Source organism: Sorex araneus, chromosome X (assembly GCF_027595985.1).
Source record: "Sorex araneus isolate mSorAra2 chromosome X, mSorAra2.pri, whole genome shotgun sequence".
Classification (NCBI taxonomy): domain Eukaryota; kingdom Metazoa; phylum Chordata; class Mammalia; order Eulipotyphla; family Soricidae; genus Sorex; species Sorex araneus.
In genome coordinates, this window is record NC_073313.1 from 282,925,862 (window position 1) to 282,934,988 (window position 9,127).

Below are 9,127 nucleotides of genomic sequence, written 5' to 3' on the forward strand. Positions count from 1 at the left end.
GATAATGATATCTACCATATTAAACCCAATAGAGCTCCACAGTACAGTATATGTAACCTTACTTTAAAGGGTTGGTTTTATAATAATAAATTTTAGTTATAAACTCAATTTATAGTAATAATATATTTTTGTTATGTCTAGAACAACAAGGCATTTGATAGAAATAGGAACAGTTTACAGAAATAGAAATGGTTACCATTTATGAAAGGGACTTAGAGAAAGAAGAAATTCTCTTTGGTTTATTTTGGTGAATATTTTGTAAATAAAATCATGAAAATAGAATTGCTCTATTAAGTATTAGATATGATACAAACATTCTACTTAGGAATTTTTGAGTAATTTCAATTATCCTCAAATAAAATTACCTTCATTTTAAAAATAAATTAACTGAAGTCTTTGGAATTATCACATTTTACAGTATACTGTAAAAATAACTGGAAATGAAAATTATTAGGTGTGGTATCAACTGAGTCTGTTTTCTTACTAAGTTCAAAGCCTCTATCCTTTTTTGGAGGGTCAGAGAAACCACGCTCTATGATTCTCGGGGGCTGTTTCATCTGTGCACAGAGTTTACTCCCTATTGTGTTCCAGGGACCAAGTGGTGTTAGGGATTGATCTGGGGTCAACAACATGCAAGACAAAAAAATTAGCCCCTGTAGTATCTCTCAAGGCTGGGAAATACATTTTGTAATGGTTTCCATTAATTTACGTTCAAGTTTTTTAAACGTACTAATTGATCTTAGAGATATGTATATAGATTATAGAAAAACTAATAATTATTTTATAAAAATAATTTTAAAATTATTGTTTTCAGTAACAGAAATGGTTGTGACCACTACAAATAGCTGAAGTTAATAAAAGTTCCAGAAAAAAAAATTGAATGTATAGAAAAAAAAAAAGCTATTATTAAAACTAAAGCCAATTGACTGAAGGGTAAGGAACATGCCCTACAAGTGGGTGACCCTGGTTCAATTCCAGCACCATACCACACCGGGAAGTACTGCATTTTTGGCTCCTTGCATTCACTCTTCAGCATGATAGTCAGAATTTCATGAGGGTTTGCTGAGCCTCCTGAATACAGACATACACAAAACAAGATGGTAAATTCTTCTATTTTTTTTAAGACACACTACTTAATGGGGAAAATATTTGCAGTTCATGTACCTGACAAAAGACTAATAATATCCAAGATAGACAAAGAAGCCATGAAATTGAAGAAGAAAAAAATGTCATAAAAAAATAAGAGCACAGCTGATTAAAATCTCCACAAATATATGTGGCAATGGAAATTAAAACACTTCGGTTCTACCTTAATGCTAATGTCTAATAGGAGAGAAGCGAGGAACAATTGTTGGTGTTGGTGTGGTGATGTGGAAAAGGTGCATTTATTCTCTGTTGGTGGGACTGTTAACTGGCCCAATCTCTATGGAAAAAGTCTGTAGCTATCTCAAAAAAATGAAAGTAAAATTTTCACTTCATATGATCCAGCATTTTTAGTCCTAGATATCAATTCAAAGAGCATCAATACATTAATTCCAAAACACTAATTCAACATTAATTCATATTTACATTCACTGAAGTACTAACTATAATAAACAAGATCTGAAAATGTCCCAGAGTTCAATGACAGAAGAGTGGATAATGGAAATGTGATGGTACACACACATACATACCCACACACACATACACACAAACACTCACCCAAACACGCACAATCACATACACACATACACATATTCACAAACACAAACACACACACACCCACTTTAATACTACTCAGACACTAGAAAAGATGTAAGCCTATTTTAGATATAACTTGGATGAATCTAGAAGGTGAAATAGGTTGGAAGGCAAATAATAAACACCAGATAGTTTTAGTCATAGGGGTATGAGAAGAAGTAACTCCAGGGACCAATGTCGGAATGCAAGCAAACAGACTGGCAGCAAAGCTGAGGTTGTCAAAGATGGGAGGGTGGAAAAGCTTATGGCCCAGTGGACTGCATTGGAAGGATGCTGGCCCTTTGCAGCAGACATGCTGCAGTAACATTTTGTTCTTAAAACGTTTCAATAAATGGATCGGGATTCTTAAGAAGAAATCAAACCCAGGGCCTTGTCCATTCAAGACTTATGTTCTGCCACATGGGGTACAACCTTGAACTCTATCATATTTCTTTGGTTAAGAAAAAATGATTGTTTGGTATTAGATAAACAAGATAGATACAATGCGAGTTAGTGGATTACCCCAAGACTGTTAAGCATCAACTGAAAAATTTATTTAAAAATTATTTTTAAATTTTATTTTTATAAAGTTGTTCACAATGATTTATTACATTCAATATTCCAACACCAATCCCTCCACCATTATGCCTTCCCACTACCATTATTTCTAATTTCCCCAACCATCACCCAAGCCTGACCCAATAGCAGGCCCTAAATAATTTAGTTTATATTGCTTGATGTAAATAATTCACTAAAATCAATCAATTAAAATTACTAATGCAGAAATGTTCTTAACTTTTTAAAATGATAATTACTGTTAGGCATCAATTTTGCTTTAATACATCTGATTGTGAATTGCACAAAATGATAATCATCATATCTCCCATATTTCTGTTGCTCTCTCCTTCGAGTTTATTATTCTCATCAATCCTTCTATTCTTGGGCACATATATTCTACTCTCTAAGATGTTCCCATTAATAGAATGCATGGAAAATGACAACATACTACTTGAAGCACAACTAAAAAACTGTGAGGAAGTATATACTATGGGAAAAAATAGACTTAAAGTTGCCAAATAATAGTTTGCATCTATTTGAAAGGGTGTCAAGGGCAAAGGGATTTAGTTCATTAGTATCTATTAAAACTGAGAAAGTCAATTTGATTAACTAGGAGAAAGCCTTGAGCTATGCAAATATGGAAAGAGAGCCTCCGGATGGCAGTGACTTTTGGAACACAAAAGTTTTTACTAAGTGATGGGTGGCCAGCCCTGCAGCAGTTGTTAGGGAGGATTTAAAGAGAGAAGATGTATGTTAATTCATGTCCTGAGATACAAATTCTTAAAACATCTGAGATTCTCACTTTGGAGGAATAAGAAATATAGAAAATTCTCGATATTATCTTCCAAAGTTAAACTGTCATAAAACTGAGATCTCTTTCTTTCCCGGGAACAAATGGATGGTATATTGGGCATTTCATCAATGAAAGCAACTTGCACTAATCTCAGCTAGTCTCAAATAAGAGAATTTTCCTTCAAGGAAAAATTTTGGATTATAGATCAGGGATGTTAGAAATGAGGTTTGGGGTATTTATCTGCTTAACAAATATATGCAGAGTGCTAAGTGGGGCTTGAATTTATTCTTTGAAGGTTCATATGAAATAGGTTATAATGCCATTCTCATTTTAGAAATGTATAAAAAGAGGTATAAAGAAACTACTAACATTCTGAAGTCATAGAAATAATCAATAAGGGGCACGGATTCAAATCCAGAAAGTCAGAGTTCTGAGTTTTCAGTTTAATTGTTAAGCTCTTCAACAGAAAATCATTCAATAAGTCACTGCAAATGACATTAGTAACTATGCATTTATGTTGGAGGATTCTGAAAAAGCTATTTACATTTGTAATACATTCATTTCATAAAATCATATGTAGCAATTTTATTGGCCCAGAACATTTCTATTTAGATGCTGCATATGGATGTAAAAAGAAAAAAAGAAAATAGAAATGTTACAACAGAATATTGAGAAATAATTATATATTGGTTGTAGGATTACATAGCTTCAGGTAGTTTAGGTTTATTGGGTTACTCCCATCACGGTGCTCCCATTCCTCTGTGTTTATTTGTAGCTTCTTTCTCAGTGTTCTGTTGACTTGTAAATAATGTCTTTCTCTTCTCCTTGAGTCCTTTGCGTAGCTTATTCAGAGCAAGTCCTTTTTGTGTGGACAAAGAAAGACATTTATTAATATGCCTTTGCAATTGGGATCTAATTGGCTTTGAATATTATTAATTCCCGGGCATCTGCTTTCTTGACTGTAGCCTTGGTTGCCCTCAGTTCCTAGCCCTCTAAAAGGCAGTGTCCCAATGGGGGACGAGACGGACCCAGGGCAAGCGGTGAGTTATGTGCTACCCTGGCATCGAGATGGGCCTGGCCAAAGTGCCTCATTCTTAACTATAAATTAAGAGTCTGATCATGGACAAGTGCTGTCATGATCTTAAAGTAATGATGAGACTAGGACCTGCTAGGGATAGGAAAGGCTGATCTGGCCTGGGCACTGTAGTCTGAGATTGAGATGACCCCAGGAGAACAATTCTAAAAGTTTAATACATCTCTTGCTATATCCATACAAAACGATTAATATTACGAATGCTCATATGTTTGTTGGACAAGGAGAAGAGAAACACAACCCTGGGATTTCATCATTGAGTCCTGCTGAAAGAGTATCTGTCCTAGAGAATAGGTGTTCTGCTATTGTTATTGAACTTTTTGTGCCTAGCATTTTATTTTCGTAATCAACACCTGTTTCTTGTTAATTGCACCGTGCTTCGAAAACAACTCCTAATAAGGAAACAGGATGTCCTGTCAAGCCCACAAGGTGTAACTAGCCTATCAGCTGTAGACACTTGGGCATAAGCAAGCAGTGAGAGGGATAAAAGGGGGGCAGTCACCTAGCTAGGTAGCTTCTTGCTCCTTCTCGTTCGTCCCTCGTTCCTCCTCTTTCTCGTTTGCATGAGAAGGTCTCTGAATAAATCGCTGCAAGAAGAATCTCCGGGTTGCGTGTTTTTTACAATTGGTATCTTTAAATTCATTCACTGCTTACTTTTCCCAATGGGGTTGGTAGGCAAAAGTGGAAATTGTTTAAGGTATGCTTCCTTTCTAAGAGATGTTGTTAAGGTAGTCATGCAGATATTTAACTTTCACTAAAGGAATGCACGGTGATAAATCACATTATTAAGGAGCTATGGTAGTATTAAGATTCTATCCATGACTTATTTAACAGCAGCTACATTTATGGAACAATTTGTATGTAAATTTTTTAAAATAAGTTGATATTAAGGTTACCTAAGGATGACTACTTTATATATACATGATTGATAATAAAATATGAGCATGATGTGTTTTTCAAGCATACATAAGAAATGAATTGAACCAATAGGAAGCTTAAAATGAGAAGTACTCCCTGGGACATTGGAAAGAATGAAGACTCTCGGAGTCAGCTTTTCACTGCAGATTCTCAGGGCCAGCAGGCCATTGCTCACAACTGTAGATCTCCTTTCCGAGAGGTCACTAACAAAAGAAATCAGGACTTAGAACGGTTTTCTAATAACCCTCTGGCTAAGTACCAGGATAGGGCCATGCAATTAAGCCTGCAATCCGATTTGCTTTTTACCCAGGATTCCGAAGGTAATAAAGTTATTAGGCACTGTATCTAAATGTCTTTAGGAAGATCTGGTTGTGAACAGACCTTGTACAATTGAGAGGGTAATATTTTGGCATGGATGGGAAGGGAGGCATGGTGGTAAAGTTGTCATTATTGAGCATTTTATTTGTGGTAACTAAGGTTCTGGCACTTGTAGAAACAACTACTGACATTATGCCTTTCATGGTAGAAAAAAAAGTGGCTGGTAAATTCCTTAAACCATAGGTAGAACAGATATTTCACCACTGAAGAATGCTACTCAGTTTGCATGAGGCATTTTTGTTTTTTCAGATACTTGAAAGACATTGCCTATTACGAATGTTTTGTTTTTATGCTACACCTTGGGGTGCTCAGGGGATATTCTCAGTTTGTTGCTTAGAGTTTGCTCCTAGCAAAGTTCTGGGGACCATGCAATTTTAGGTTTCCAACCAGGCCTCATGCATGAAAAGAATATGCACTAGCTCTTTAAGTTATCTCCCTTACCCTTTGAATGTGTTTTTATCTCTGGCTATATATAATCTTACTCAGTCCCTTGAGACTATTATTTTGCACATTAGTTTGAGTAGTAAGGCAAATCTGGATCCAGGGAGGATGGGGAGAAAAGTTAGAATGATAGTTTTTTGGGGGATGTTATTTTTGTGGTATCTTTACAGTAAGTCTGAGTTATCTGTAGTAAACTGATATTACTACAGTGTGGGAGACAAGCCTTTGTAAAACCATGAATCCAAATAAATGACTATTTACAAAAAAAAAATTAGAAGTACTCAAAGTATTTTGTTTTGACATATATTTTCAGAAATTATGTCTCCACTTATGTTCCCTCAAACTAGATGTATATGTAGTTATATAATATAAATACAATAATATGGATATTATATTATTATAATATATATAACATTTTGGATAATTTTAATACCATGTCTAATAAAATGTCATATATATTAACATGAAAGGGATTTACTATTGTTTAACATCAAAAGTCTTGTTAAACGTATGACTGTTTTTCTGGTAGAAGATAGATTTTTGACACTAGATAGAAGGAAAATATCTGACTCTAATTTTCCTTTAAATAATATAAAAGTAGTATTGCTGATTGAAAAATGTATTATTGGTTTTCTTGCAAGTGACCAGAAAGACATAAAGTATCCCTTTCTTTTTAGCGTAGGTGTTAGTAGACATTTTTCAAAATGTCTAGTAATATCTTTAGAGTAGTTTTCAAACTAAGACATTCAATTTGCTAGCGAGAGCTACTTGTTACAATAAAAGAAAAAAAATGGGACAGGATACCTAGTACAATCCGTAGAGCACTTGCCTTGCACCTGCCAACCTGGGTTTAATCCTGACCCCACCAGGAGGGATCTCTGAGTGCAGACCCAGGAGCGAGTCTTGGGTGGCAACATGAGGTATTGTCCTCCAAAGAAGCAAAGAAACAAAAAGAATCAGACATGATAAGGACTTTCATGTACTATAACTATAACTTTCTAATCTATGCGTGCATCTGACACTTTGGGTATGGTTTTATATTAATTCTTCTGCTTATATTTGTAAATGGATGACATCTCTGTAGTGATAGTAACTAACTCCCAGATGCCAATCTATCTCCTAGGATTTATGGGTTAACAGTTAAAATGTAAGTTTTTGGTCATAATGCCCAGACTAGTATTGCCTTTAATCAGTGTAGGGTAAACTATCATTTACTGGGAGTCCCAAAACACATTTTTAGGGTAGCACTTACAAAAGTAGTTTCTGATTGGACTTATCACCTTATATATAACAATCACGGTCCCATTTGTAGCATGCTCTTTACCCAACAAGAATTGCGATAAATCTTTGGAGACATAAGTGTCTCCAAACCTGGGGGAAGTTCCACGATGGCTAGGGATTTATAGTATCTCATCTGTATGATGCACAACTCACTTAGCAAATGAACAAAATTTGAGCAGCAATCATACAGAATTATTCTTTTTCAGATTCGTGACAGCTTATTCTTTATAAAAGACCTCTAGTGATATCGTGAATTCTAGGTTCAGAGCCATTACACAATCCACAGTGACTAAACCCTAATTGGCACTCTGGTCACAGCCCCCAGTTCTTGGTCACTGTACTGAGTGATGGCTATTGAGGTGATTACTCCGTAAGCACATTCACTGTATATGTCCTTAAGTATACTCATAGGAACTAAAATGCAATGAGTGAGATATTTTTAATCCTCCTGTCTCTATTAAACGACTTCCATTTTTAGATGAAAATGTGCTTCACTTTTGGAAAATTCTAAAATCATGAGAAGCCTCATCTGAATGCAGAAACACATTATTGTTGCTTTGAAATTTGTCAAAATAATATCCCAATGCACCACTGACATAGCTTCACCTTCATCTATAATGACATATTGGAACTATTTAATTCACAACACAAGATCATCACTGAATTATTATCAACATTAATTAACCATATCTAAATTATGTCCTGAGTCTCTGTCCAAAAGCTGTTTTAAAAACTAGTTTCTTAAGTATCGACAGGGGGCAGAGCCGGTTCCCCCTGCTCCCCCGTCCCCCGGGATCTCCCGCAGCAGCTGGCCTGGTATCTCCATTTTGTGCTCAGAAAGCGGTGACCGCTGTGTCGTGCCCAGGAGGGAAAGGTTGAGAGAGAAAGAAAAAAGAGAGAAATACCCGACCCCACTGTCGCAGCCTGGGGTAAACTTTCAGTTCACAGTCTGGGGGTATTTCAGTGGGCTGCTGGTGTCCAAAGTAGTTCATTTGGGCCCCGCGATCTTGCTCCAGCGGCAGCAGTGGCGGAAAGGATGCACACGTGGGGCTGCTGGACTTATGTCCGCCACTGCTGCCGCTCGAGCAAGATCGCGGGGCCCAAATGAACTACTTTGGACACCAGCAGCCCACTGAAATACCTCCAGACCGTGAACTGAAAGTTTACCCCAGGCTGCGACAACTGGAAAGGGTCTCTCTCTCTAGGCTTTTCCATCTTATGAGCACCACAAAAGGGGAGTAAAAGCTTGCAGTGATGTAATTTCTGGCAGAATTTTCCCTGGACTTCATACAGAAATCCAAAACCGCACGGCTGCTGCCGCGGCCGAGCGACCTAAGCAGATCTGACTGTGGGGAGAAACTCCAAACAATAATACTGAGTTTTTATTGAAATATTGAAGGTAATCAAAGTAGCGGCCATTTCTATGGACTGTAAACTAAGCTATAGCCCCACGCTGGCCGACGAGAGGAAATATCCTCTTTTCTCGGTTCTTTTCCCTTTTCTGGGAGAAACGCGGGGTGTGGCGTCCACCATATTATGAGGTCTATTAAGCAGGCACGAACTTAGAGGCGCAGGAAGGGGAGGGGAAAAAAATTAAAATTATGTACTTGGAACAGCGGGACACTTGGGAGTCTCGGACCGATACCAGTGCATGCTCCACTGAGATTCGACCCAGGTGACCACACTTTTGTGCAGCCTCGTTGCTGCAGATCAACCAGAATCCTGAGGAACTACTTTTGGTTCCAGAAACTGCTTGCAGCCATGTCTCTAGACTGTGAACTAAGCCATTACTCCATGCCGGCCGAGGATGGGAAATATCTCTTTTTCTCCTCGGGCTGTGTGGTATCAGCCAATAGTCCATGAGGACTATTTATTAAGCAGGCATGAACTTGGTGGCATGGGAAGGAGGGGGAAAAAATTCTATGTACTTGAAATAGTGGGACTTC